The sequence below is a fragment of the Primulina tabacum genome, chromosome 1 (assembly GCF_025594145.1).
Source record: "Primulina tabacum isolate GXHZ01 chromosome 1, ASM2559414v2, whole genome shotgun sequence".
Taxonomy (NCBI): domain Eukaryota; kingdom Viridiplantae; phylum Streptophyta; class Magnoliopsida; order Lamiales; family Gesneriaceae; genus Primulina; species Primulina tabacum.
The window spans coordinates 15,776,572-15,791,461 of NC_134550.1; positions in this window are offsets into that span (position 1 = coordinate 15,776,572).

The window sequence follows — 14,890 nt, forward strand, 5'->3', positions numbered from 1 at the left end:
CTCAGCACGGCCTATCATCCTCAAACAGATCGCCAAACTGAAAGGACAATTCAAACCCTTGAGGACATGTTGAGAGCGTGAACTCTAGATTTTACCGGGAATTGGAGCGAACAGTTACCTCTGATAGAATTTGCTTATAATAACAGTTATTACAGTAGTATCGAAATGGCTCTGTATGGTCAAAAGTGCAGGTCACCTTTGTACTGGGATGAAGTCGAGGAAAAGGCTATCACCGAACCTGAGCTTGTTCAAGTGATAATTGACAAAATAGCTATTATCAGAGAACAACTCAAGGCAGCTCAAGATCGACAAAAGAGCTGGGCTGATTTATGAAGACCATTGGAGTTTTAAATCGGTGAGAAATCTTATGTTAAAGTTTCCCCTGTGAAAGAAGTGGTTCGATTCAGCGAATCCGGAAAACTAAATCCAAGGTATATCGGACCCTTCGAAATACTTGGAAAAGTGGGAACCCTTGCCTATCGGCTGGCTTTACCAGCAGACATGTCAAGGATTCACAACGTCTTCCACATCTCACAGCTAAGGAAATATGTCCCAGATCCAAGTCACATTCTTAAAGTTGCACCACTATTAATCGAAGGAAATCTGAACGAAGAACTAAAGTATGAAGAAGTCCCTATTCGAATAGTGGACACCAAAGATCAAGTGCTGAAACGCCGAAAAATTTCATATGTCAAGATACAATGGTCAAATTGTACTGAACGAGAAGCAACTTGGTAAATAGAAGAAAGTTTGCGCACTCAGTACCCTCATCTCTTTAAAGATTTAAGCAAACCTGAGTTTCGAGGACGAAACTTTCCATAAGAAGGGTGGGATGTGAGGATCCAGAATTCCGAACTAAATCACCTCAAAATTTCGAAAAGTAGCTCAAAGGAAACCGATACAATGCAAAACCTTAAGAATTGAAGAGTCCTCGCTAGGAGGAGGAAACCCCCAACTCATAAGCTTAAACCCTCGACTCAAGTAAGCTCGTTGATTCTTGTCCTAAAAGAGACCAAAAATCCAGCCATGAGAGGAGTTATGAATTGGACATAATCAACGTGTAAGGAGTGACCTTTGAGTGCACCAAGGTGACCCTTGGTTGTGGATAAACTTTAACCAATTGGAGGCTATTTGGACCATCACTTGTGGGCATTTGGAGGGACATGTTTCAGCTGAATGGAGGCAGATGAACAGCCACATTTGTCCTATAAATATCACCCTAAGCCTCACACAAATTGCACTCCAATATCCCCCCACAAGCTTCTTAAATTTCGTTTCCCCCTACCAAAACAACTCTCGGCCGACACAACCAAGGAGAAAGAAGGAAGAGTTGTTCCGACCATTTTGTGTTGTGAATTGCTGTCCACATTGTCGCTAGGTTCCTGTTCGAGTTTGGTCACGATTCCTCCAAGTTTAAGAACTTTGAATAACAACTTCCAAAACACAGTAAGTGGGCTTTGTTATATATTTCTTTGTAAGTTAACCTTTGCATAAGTATTTTTATGACATGCTTGTAAGTGTATCTAATTATTTTGGAAAAATGCTAAAATATCTTTTAAAATCTCGATCGATGTACAATGTGTTCATTCAGTTCTCGATTTTCTTTGATTCTGCTGAGTCCATTCACAATTCTGATAATTTTTGTTTGATAAACCTGATTCTGTGGTGCATTGTTACGATTCAAGTTGGATATAGAACGACGATTGTAAATTTTGTCTGTCCCCCATCAGTGGGTATAAAACTATGTTCTGGCCCCCATCTGTGGGTATAAAACTGGGTTCTGTCTGGCCCCCATCAGTGGGTATAAAACTATATTTAGGCCTCATCCCTTAGAGGACTAACATATGGGGGAAAATTTAACCATGGATAACGAGATGAATAACAATTTTTCGTTTGTTCTGATATGATTTGTTCTTAAAAGCTCTATTTCACATTTCGATTCTGATTCTGTTAATGTTCTGATATGATAAGTTGATATACTAAGTTTTAAAAATATGTTTAGGATATGTATTTTAAATCTATCTATATATGTATTTGTGGTAAGCTATCGACTCTCACTTACTGAGTATTTCCTAAAATGCGCCCCCCCTTACATCTCTCCCAAGATGAGACTGAGGGATAACTGAATGATGAAGAACAAAAAGCGTTCTACGGCTGGTGACAGGATCGGAAGACCGAAGATCAAAACTTTGTTTACTCTTAGTATTACATTCTTTTGTATTTGGCTTCCATAAAATTTTGATGTAATTTCTATTACATTGTCATTGTAAAAGACAATATTTATTTATGAAAAAGATTGATTTGGTCTATGAGGCTTAATGTTATATAACAACACCAAATGTCACCGAAGTCTCAGTCTCGGGTCGTGAAAAGATGAATGAGGACCCTTCCAAAATCAACATTCCAGCATATATTCAAACAGAGGAATTTTGAGAATTAACCTACCGATGGAGCAAGAAACATCCACCATCTTTGGTGATTTGTTGTGGGGACCCGGACGCTAATCATGTTCTTAATCATCATTGGGACAATTTAATCGATTATAATAAACATGGTCTAAATATTTTTTTTCTTAAATACAGTATTAAATGCGGAATGTAATGGAATACATTCCAATATACATGTAAGTATTAAAGTACAAGTCTTGTACTATATACAATTATTCAAACTAAGGTTTAACAACTAAATATCAAGTGTCCAAACCCTATATCTAATCATGGTCCGTAGTCTCCACTCTAATCACGATCTCTCTTCATCTCCTCGACCCCGATCCTGTCCCACCTGTTGCCATGCACACATACAAACACGACAACAACCAGATAACTCCGGTGAGAAATATATCCCAGTATAAATCAATGAAACATGCAATCATATAAACCATGTAAAAGCATGTAACAGATATCAGTAACATGTATCAAAGTCTGAAACATAACCAATATAAAATCGTCAATCAACTCATATCTCAGACTAGACTCATTCCTAGTCTAGGGATCCCGGTTTCCAAAAGTTGGCATTCCTATATCGAATATCAGTAATAGAAGAAACTCCAATTTTATCCACTTCGATATAACCAAACATCCGGTGTCTTGACCTATCTGTCACAGACTTTGGCACTATTGCCAACTCACTATCTTGTGACAATGTGCAATGTGCCAGTGACGATTCCATCACTATCGGCACTTATGTCACAAGATCACTCGTCTAATACTCGTCTAATACGTGCTTTCTATAAATCAATAGAACAAGCATATTAATTCAAATCAATGTACATAATAACAATAAGTATGTGATTTAGGGAAACTCAAGTATATCCTACTCGAGTCGTTCTCCCGATACCACATTGACTTATACATTTCTTTTATTGCAGTTCTGACGACGTTCCTGTCTGGAATTCAAAGTCTGTCAATACTCTATCTGGCAATGACAATATCAAGAAGTACAATATCAATATACTGCTCAAATCAATACCGAATCTGATCAATCTGGATTTAACTCAAAATCAACGGCATAACGGCACAATCCCGATATCCCCGTCAATACAATATCAACAACTATCAATTACAAATCATAACCAATAGCCGTTACAATCCAGAATCAGTCAATAATCCAAATTTGTTCAATTTCCAAATAATATAATCAGAAAATCATAGCAATTCCAAAATCAATATGTTCTTCGATCTGACTTCGATTCTACGAAGTCTAGTATTCCCAGAACACATAATATATATCAAATCATAATTCCTCCAATATCATAATTTAAAATGATAACAGAACTCAATAAAACTTACGTCCAGTTGTAGCTGTCGACGAGAGGAGTACGGTACTGTGTCCGGATTTAATTTCTGATATACGGATCACACGAAATCACAAATCACAACAAACTAAAGTTGAAGGGATTTCTCGGAGAATTGGGCTCGGTTCTTGCTGAAGGAAAGTGAATATCTATATATATTAGGCATGCATGATGTGACAAGTGTCCACTCAAGTGCTAATTGCACTTTAGCCCCTCAACTTTTCACTATTTGCAATTCGGCCCCCAATAATACGAAATTGCCATGAAATTTAAATCAATTATTTTTCCACTTAATTACAAAATTGCCATCAAATTTAAATTAAGTATTTTTCCACTTATTACAAAAATGCGATCAATAATATTTTCTTTTCGGGGTCTCATAAAATTGATAACATCTCGGGCCTTACAATTCTCCCCCTCTGAGACACGATTTCTTCCTCGAAATTTCAAGCAATCATATGACAGGCAATCAAATCAGAAATAACAGAAACTAAAATAGTAAACTCACATCATTGGAATAACTCTGGGAATTCCTGTCTCATATCTGATTCAGTCTCCCAAGTAGCTTCTTCAATGCCATGACGAGTCCATTGGACTTTCACAAGTGGGATGGTCTTCGTTCTGTGTTGCTTTTCTTTACGATCAATAATCTGAACCGGTTTCTTAATATAACTCAGAGACTCATCAAGCTCAGCCTCGTCTGGCTGGATAATATGGGAATCATCGGGGAGATATTTCCGTAACATAGATACATGAAAGACATCATGTATTCCAGATAGAGAAGGCGGTAATGCAAGTCGATAGAAACGATCTCCTATCTTCTCGAGAATCTCATACGGCCCAATAAAACGTGGAGACAGCTTCCCTTTCTTGCCAAATCTGACAACTCCTCTGAAAGGTGAAATCTTTAGGAATACTCGGTCTCTAACCTCAAATACCAACGGTCTTCGTCGAATATTGACATAATTGGCATGTCTGTCCTGAGCTGTCTTCATTCTCTTTTGAATCAACTTTACCTTTTCTGTCATCTCTCTGATCATATCAGGTCCAATCTCAGGAACCTCAGAGATATCATCCCAATACAGAGGGGATCTGCACTTCTTTCCCTACAATGCTTCAAATGGAGCCATCTCAATACTTGTCTGATAGCTGTTGTTGTACGAAAATTCACAAAGTGGCAATGCATCTTGCCATCCAGTGCTAAAATCAAGCACTACAGCTCTCAGCATATCCTCCAATGTCTGGATCGTCTGCTCTGACTGTCCGTCAGTCTGTGGATGATATGCGGTACTCAGATGCAACTTCGTACCTAGAGCCTGCTGTAACTCTGCCAGAAGTGCGAAGTGAACCGAGGATCATGCTCTGATACAATCGACTTTGGCACTCCGTGCAATTTGACAAATTCTCTGACATAAATCTCTGCCATCTGGTCATATCTGTATGACATCTGATACGGAATAAAGCATGCTTGATTTGGTCAATCTGTCAATCACAACCCAAATCGCATCACAACCTCGGGAGGAACGCGGTAACTGTGTCACAAAATCCATGGAAATGTGATCCCATTTCCATTCAGGAATAGACAAACTGTGCAGTAGACCTCCTGGTTTCTTTCTTTCAGCTTTGACCTGTTGGAAATTCAGACACTTGGAAACAAATTCAGCAACATCAAATTTCATCTGTTTCCACAAAAACTGTCTCTTCAAATCATTATACATCTTTCTGCCACCCGGATGAATACTGAATAGACTATTGTGCGCTTCTGCCAGTATCCGCTGTCTCAATTCTGAAACATTCGGTACAACAATACGATTGTTCATATACAGTACATCATCACGTACCTGATACTCTGATCGATGACCTGATCTGACCATCTCAATTGAGTTTTGTACATTCTGATCAACTTTCTGAGCCGCTTTAATTTTCAACATCAGCTCTGGTTCAGCTTGAACAGCATACAATCTCAGAGGCTGACAATCTGTTTCAAATGCTAATCCAGACAAACAGCAATCTTCTATCAAATTTGAAACACCTATTGTCGATAAGGACAAAGAACATACCTTACGACTCAGTGCATCAGCTGCTGCATTGGACTTTCCCGGATAGTACTTGATTTCACAATCGAAATCTTTGAGCAAATCAAGCCATCTTCTTTGTCTCATATTCAATTCAGACTGTGAAAACAGATATTTCAAGATTTTATGATCAGAATAGATTTCGAATTTCTCACCGTAAAGGTATTGTCGCCATATCTTCAAAGCAAATACAATGGACAGCCAATTCAAGATCATGAATTGGGTAACGAGTCTCATGTGGCTTCAGCTGTCTCGAGGCATAAGCAATAACATGCCCTCGCTGCATCAGAATACAACCCAATCCTCGGTGAGATGCATCACAATAAACTACAAAACCACCAGTATCGGATGGAATAGTCAATATCGGTGCACTGGTCAGTCTTTTCTTCAGCTCAAGAAAATTGGACTCACAGTCTTCAGACCATACAAACGGAGCATTCTTCTGAGTCAACTGAGTAATAGGCTTGGCAATACTCGAGAATTCTTTAATAAATCGACGATAATATCCTGCCAAACCCATAAAGCTGCGTATCTCTGGCACATAAGTCGGTCTCGGCCAACTGATCACAGCCTCAACCTTACTAGGATCAAGTGAAATTCCATCTCCAGATATAATGTGACCCAGAAATACAACATGTCTCAAGCCAGAACTCACATTTCGATAGTTTAGCATATAGTTTCTCAGCCCTCAGAGTTCTCAACACAGTTCTCAGATGCTCAGCATGATCAATCATAGTCTTTGAATAAACCAATATATCATCAATAAATATAATCACAAAATCATCGAGATACTTCTGAAATACACGGTTCATCAAACCCAGTAATTAAAGCTGGAGCATTGGTCAAACCGAACGGCATGACAATAAACTCATAATGTCCATACCTGGTTCTAAATGCTGTCTTCGAGATATCAGAATCCCTGACTCTCAGCTGATGATATCCAGATCTCAGATCGATCTTTGAATATACTGAAGAACCCACCAACTGATCAAACAGATCATCAATGCGAGGCAACGGATATTTATTCTTTACCTTTGCTTTGTTCAGTTGCCGGTAGTCGATACAAAGCCTCATCGAACCATCTTTATTTCTCACGAACAGTACTGGAGCACCCCAAGGAGACACACTCGGTCTGATATACCCCTTGGCCAGTAAATCCTCCAACTGTTCCTTTAATTCTTTCAACTCAATCGGTGCCATTCTGTACGGAGCCCTCGAAATCGGAACTGCAGCTGGCATCAACTCAATACTGAAGTCTATCTCTCGAATCGGAGGCAACCCCGGAATCTCATCTGGGAAAACATCAGCAAACTCACACACCACTGGAAAATCCGCCAATGATGGACTCGATTTCAGTAAATCAACTGAATAGACAAGGAATCCTTTCCGCTCCTTTCTGCAATAATCGAGTCATAGACAATACAGATATCAAAGGAATTCTAGATCGAGAACCCTTACCGTAGAATTTTCACTCATCAGCCATATCCTGTCTGAATCTCACAATATTGTGGAAACAATCAACAGTGGCTCTGTACTTGGTCAACATATCGATACCGATAATACAATCAAAGTCAGATATCCCAAGCACAATACAGTCTAACTCAATCTCATGCCCATCATACTGCAGTATACACGATCTAACAGACTTCACTGATATCAAACATGTCCCCAAAGGAGAAGAGACAAATACTACAATAGATAGGGACTCAACAGGTAATGCATGCATCAATGCAAATCTCTCAGAAATAAATGTATGTGATGCACCAGTATCAATCAATACATAAGCAGGGTAACCAGAAATAGAACAGTTACCTGCAACTACATCATCAGGTGCATCCTGTGCCTGCTCCTCAGTCAAAGCAAAAACTCTGGCCTGCTGTCTCGGAGGCTGGCTCACTGTCGGGCTTCCTCCTGGCCTCTGCTGTGACTGGGTAGACGGTGCTGGCTTGAAAGAATGGACAGCAGATGGTCGTCTCCCGGTCTGAGCCACTGATCCAGATGACTCTGTTGCCTGGGATCCCTGTGCACCTCTCTGGGGACATACTCGGGCAAAATGTCCCTGCTATCGACATATACGACAAGAGACAAACACTCCTCTGCACTGCTATGTGGAATGCTTCCCTCCACAAGTGCTGCAATATGGTCCTGTATAACTTTGGCTCTGAAGAGTCTGTCTCGAGCCACTGGAACTGGAAGAACTGCTGCCAGACTTCTTAAACTGTCTTCCTCTGGCTTTTAAATAGTCCTTCTTTCCACCACTGCTGCTACCACTCTCGAATCTGGGAGGGGGTTGCTGTGGTATCGGTGCTGGGGCAACATATGAAGCTTTTCTTTGTCTCATCAGACCAGCTTCGGCTCCCTTTGCTCTATTCAAGGCATCAGCAAAGTTGTTTGGTCGTCCATTGTTCACCAATGTAAAAATGTCAGGATTCAGACCATTGATAAATTGATCAGCAACAACTTCTTCATTCTAAGCTACATGAGGAGCAAATCGCAACAATGTAGAGAACTTGGCCACATACTCCTCAATGTTCAGCTGACCATGTCTCAGATTTGCAAATTCTGCCCCCTTGTATTTCCTGTACGATACTGGGAAAAATCGTTGATAAAACTCAGTTTTAAAGAAATTCCCGGTAATAGTCGTACCTCGATGCTCCAAAGCCCTTTTTTTCGTAATCCACCAGTTCTTTGCAACGTCATGCAACTGGTGCCCAATAAGTTTCACTCTCCGCTCATCTGTATAATCCAATGAGTCAAACAGCATCTCGATGTCATCTAGCCAACTCTCGCAATCAACTGAAGTCTCAGTACCCTTCAGAGTCGGTGGATGAAATGACTGAAATATCTTCAGCAATGTTTCCATTGGTGTTGCTGTCACATCCATTGGAGGATTCGAAGTACTGCCCTGTTCTGGGATTCGTCGGGGAGGCATATCTGATTATCAAAATGGTTAGCAACCAAATGCGACAAACCTGTTTCAGTCCTCCTCTTATCATCTTACTGCTGATCAAGAATTGGTTCTGATTCATTCTCAATTAATACACATTACCAATCAAATCAGCTAATTCAGGTAAACATGTATTAAAGCAGTAATACATGCTAGCAATCACAAGCAGGAAAGAAAACTCAATCTACCCAGCTCACTAGCTTCTGTCTCAATCTAGAGGATCTATCGCTCTGATACCACCTGTTGTGGGGACCCGGACGGTAATCATGTTCTTAATCATCATTGGGACAATTTAATCGATTATAATAAACATGGTCTAAATATTTTTTTTTCTTAAATACAGTATTAAATGCGGAATGTAATGGAATACATTCTAATATATATGTCAGTATTAAAGTACAAGTCTTGTACTATATATAATTATTCAAACTAAGGTTTAACAACTAAATATCAGGTGTCCAAACCCTATATCTAATCATGGTCCGTAGTCTCCACTCTAATCACGATCTCTCTTCATCTCCTCGACCCCGATCCTGTCCCACCTGTTGCCATGCACACATACAAACATGACAACAGCCGGATAACTCCGGTGAGAAATATATCCCAGTGTAAATCAATGAAACATGCAATCATATAAACCATGTAAAAGCATGTAACAGGTATCAGTAACATGTATCAAAGTCTGAAACATAACCAATATAAAATCGTCAATCAACTCATATCTCAGACAAGACTCATTCCTAGTCTAGGGATCCCGGTTTCCAGAAGTTGGCATTCCTATATCGAATATCAGTAATAGAAGAAACTCCAATTCTATCCACTTCGATATAACCAAACATCCGGTGTCTTGACCTATCCGTCACAGACTTTGGCACTATTGCCAACTCACTATCTTGTGACAATGTGCAATGTGCCAGTGACGATTCCATCACTATCGGCACTTATGTCACAAGATCACTCGTCTAATACTCGTCTAATACGTGCTTTCTATAAATCAATAGAACAAGCATATTAATTCAAATCAATGTACATAATAACAATAAGTATGTGATTTAGGGAAACTCAAGTATATCCTACGCGAGTCGTTCTCCCGATACCACATTGACTTATACATTTCTTTTATTGCAGTTCTGACGATGTTCCTGTCTGGAATTCAAAGTCTGTCAATACTCTATCTGGCAATGACAATGTCAAGAAGTACAATATCAATATACTGCTCAAATCAATACCGAATCTGATCAATCTGGATTTAACTCAAAATCAACGGCATAACAGCACAATCCTGATATCCCCGTCAATACAATATCAACAACTATCAATTACAAATCATAACCAATATCCGTTACAATCCAGAATCAGTCAATAATCCAAATCTGTTCAATTTCCAAATAATATAATCAAAAAATCATAACAATTCCAAAATCAATCTGTTCTTCGATCTGACTTCGATTCTACGAAGTCTAGTATTCTTAGAACACATAATATATATCAAATCATAATTCCTCCAATATCATAATTTCAAATGATAACAGAACTCAATAAAACTTACGTCCAGTTGTAGCTGTCGACGAGAGGAGTACGGTACTGTGTCCGGATTTAATTTCTGATATACGGATCACACGAAATCACAAATCACAACAAACTAAAGTTGAAGGGATTTCTCGGAGAATTGGGCTCGGTTCTTGCTGAAGGAAAGTGAATATCTATATATATTAGGCATGCATGATGTGACAAGTGTCCACTCAAGTGCTAATTGCACTTTAGCCCCTCAACTTTTCATTATTTGCAATTCGGCCCCCAATAATTACGAAATTGCCATGAAATTTAAATCAATTATTTTTCCACTTAATTACAAAATTGCCATCAAATTTAAATTAAGTATTTTTCCACTTAATTACAAAAATGCCATCAATAATATTTTCTTTTCGGGGTCTCATAAAATTGATAACATCTCGGGCCTTACAGTAACCATGCATCAGCTCTTAGAACTTGTAGACAAATGCTAAATGAATAAATATGTGCTTCTTTTATTTCTCAATTAAAATCTAAGAAGATTGATGAAGCCTTGCTAGATAGTAATTCGATTGATGCTATGCAGGATTAACTTAATCAGTTTGTACAAAACAAGGCATGGCATTTAGTACTTAGACCTAGTCACCAATATGTTACATGAACTCGATGGGTATGTAGGAATATATTTAATGAAGAAGTAACAAAGGTGAAAAAAAATAAAGCTAGATTAGTTGCACAAGGATTTAGATAGGAAGAAGGTATTGATTTTGATGAAACCTTTGCATCAGTAGCAATATTAGAAACTATTCATATATTTTTTGCATTTGCTGCTTACAAAAATTTCAAGGTATATCAGATGGATGTTAAGAGTGCATTTCTCAATGGTTTACTCAAAGAAGAAGTTTTTGTGGAAAAATCGTCTGGTTTTGTAAATCATACTGTCGAATCAAGTTTTCAAATTGGATAAAGTTTTGTATAGTTCAAAACAAGCTTCCAGAGGCTGGTATGATACTTTTTCTCAATCTCTTTTTTTTATCATGATTTTATTTTCAGGTACGTTGATAAAAAACTTTTCACATTCACAAAAGGTGATCATACATTACTAGTTCAAATTTATGTGGATGACATTATCTTTAGTTTTACTAATTCAAAATTGTGTGAAGAATTTTCAAGTTAATGCAAGAAAAATTTGAAATGAGTATGATAGAAGGATTAACATTCTTTCTAGGATTACAAGTGAAGTAGCTCGATAATGGAATCTTCTTCAATCAAGTCATGTATACAAAAGAACTGTTGAATAAATTTGGCATGAAAACATGCTCTACCGCATCAACCCCAATAAGCTCATCGACTAAGTTAGACACAGACAAAGGGGGAATTTTGGTAGAGGTAACTATGTATCGAGGTCTAATAGGATTCACTTTATATTTAACTGTAGTAGGCATGATATTTGTGCTCGTTTTTGATCTGATCCTAAACAATCACATTTTCCAGATGCTAAAAGAATTCTTAAGTATCTCAAAAGAACTCAGAAAATGGGCATCTTGTATCCTAAAGATTCTACATTTAACTTGTGTTGGAACTTTTCAAGTTCGCAATATTGATTTTGATGTTAACAAAACTTGTTAATTTGTGTTACTAATAATATACCTTAGTGTGCAGAAGCTAGTATAACTCACGAACTATTTACATCGCAAACTGAGGACTCAACTGATCACACAAACTGAATTAGTCTAACTGTTAAGTCGATTGAGCAGTCTAGCTGATTGTCTAGTTGATAGGTGGTTCGGCAGGAGAACCTCAGAAGCCTGGCCAGCCGAAGGAATGTTCAACTTACGAAGAGACCCAGCTGATCAGTTCAACTGAATGAGAGTGAAATCAGTTCAACTGACGAGTCAACTGATTTCACCAGCCCAACTGAAGATCAGTTCAGCTGACTAGTTCGAAGCATCAGTCAGAATCTTTCAGTTGTAGATTAAGACAAACTCTTTATCAGGATTCCAGCTATACACAAAGGTACAAAGTAATTGTCCAGTCAAAGGACAATAATGGACGTTGCATCAGAGCATTAAAGACAAAATATTTCAAAAGGGCAGTCGGAAAGTCGAGACACAAAGTCAAGAAACGAATTCAAGATGCAACAGATACAATAATTGAGTCTCACTATACGATCAGTTTTCCCGCCTATATAAAGAGAAGATTACTGAAGACTCAACATACAGAGACAAGAAGCTTCAACGCAAATACGAGAGAAAAGAAAGGGCATGCATATTGCACATCAGCTTTTAGAAGCAATCAGCCAGAGGGAACTCTTCATAGTCATATCAGCTTAGATTAGAAGCTTATTTCCCTTAGTGTGTGAGAATAGATTCAGTTCTCACACACACAAACACTCTCACCACCTGTAACGTCCCGAAAATCTGAAGGTCCACGTGAACCACATGCATGCAAATTATTAAATTTCTTTGTTATTTTATTAAATTGTTTTAAATCATTAAATGCGTGTTTATTTCATTAATTTGTGTTTTAAATCATTGTTTATTTAAAGTTAATGCATAATAGCTTTTAAGATGCATTTCGCGCTCGAACGAGGAACGGAGACCAGGGAATTATCAGGAAAATTATTTTTATTACATGTTTAATTTTTATTATTTAATATAAGGTGTTTTAAGTGCATTTTTCAATAAATGGGCTTTGTTGGGTATTTTTACCCGTCATAGCATATTTTTAATTGGTACGCAAATTTTAACGATTCGGGGGACTTTTTGAGGGTTCGGGCAATATTTTCTAAAATGTATCTAAACGAAAAATTTTTCGAGAGAGTGTTTGGACTTGATGGGTTTATTTTTAAGATTAATGGGTTCAAAACATTTTTTTACCAATTAAACCTTGTTTAAGGCCCATTAACAACTAAATACCATCTAAATTACACCCTAAACTTAATTATTAATAAGTGGCTGCCCACCTCTATTTTCCATCAGCCATTCTCACATGAAGTAGCCGCCCCTCTCCTCCTTTCAGCAGATAGGTGCTCGACCATATCCATTTCTTTCAAGGAAAATTCCTCTGGTGCTTCCCAGAAGCTCGTTTCTTCAACCTTCTTGCGTAAAATACATTAAGGCATGCTTGTATTTTCATTTTCTCTTCATACAAGCCATAAGTATGCTGAAATTAATATATTTGTAAGAGAATTCTATGATCTACTTCTTGCTTGAATTTTGAGAAAAGTTTGACATAAAATTTAGGTTTCTTCGCTTGTTGCTCATGTTTCTTGATTTGGTGTAAGGGGGCTGTCGAGTTTTTTTTGTCAAGGTGCTGTTCACTTTGAAAATGTTAGTGTCATAAGGCTGGAGTCGAGGCTTTGTGAGTTTTAGGAGAGGGCCGATCGATATCTTGAGTCTTTGGGTGGAATTTATGTGTCTCAAAACCCGTCACCCTTTGTTATTTCAAATTCTGCGACTTATTGGTTGGTTTTCTAGAAATATGTTTAACATATGATTTGTATCACTCTATGTTATCTTTGATTTGAAAGTAAATTCGTAATTTTCTGATAAGAAATGAGGGAGATATGATTTTTATCGTAAAGTCGCTCAAGCTGTGGAATTTCTGTGTTTGAAAACTCGTTGCCCTCGGTTTTTTAAAACTCTGCGACTTATTGGTTGATTTTCTGAAAATTTGTTCAACATATGATTTGTAACACTCTCTGTTACCTTCAATTCGATAGCAAATTCGTAATTTGATAAAAAAACGAGGGAGATATGATTTTTATCGTAAAGTCGCTCAAGCTGTGGAATTTTTGTGTCTCAAAACCCGTCGCCCTCGGTTATTTAAAACTCTGCGACTTATTGGTTGGTTTTCTGGAAATATGTTCAACATGTAATTTGTATCACTCTGTGGTATCTTCGATTTAATAGAAAATTCGTAATTTTCTGATTATAAATGAGAGAGATATGATTTTTATCGTAACATCGCTCAAGCTGGAAAATTTGTGTGCTCGCTGGAGAACTCCAGCAACCTTCGGGGCTTGTTTCTAGGTCCTAAGTGGTCTGAAATAAGTGGATTAGAGGCTGGTCATGGAGGTTTGAGTCATGGATCGAGTTAGGAAAAATTTGGTTAAGTTTTGGGTTCGTTGGGACTAAAACCGGGACCCCGGTCCAAGTTTTAAAACGAATCGGTTAAACTTTGTAATGGGCTCGAGTTTATGTCTAAGAAACATTTATAAATATGTTTTGGGACATTTAAGGAGTTTGGTAAGCTTTGGGTCAAAATTTAGAGGTCCAGAGGTAAAACGGTAATTTTGGGTTTCTAGGGGCAAAATGATCATTTTGCACCAGGGGCGAGATTTTGGTTCTGGCAGCGCCTTGAGCACATTTTTTATCATGTTTTAAATGTTTATGCATCATGTTTATGATTTTTATGTAATTATGATAAATATGGTGCATGCTTGTTTTTAAGAAAAAAGTTGCGTATATATGCATTTTTTAATAAGTGGTGAATATGATGATGTTTTTGAAAGATGAGAATTGGTTGTGACAGACGATGTATATGTATACGATGACATGA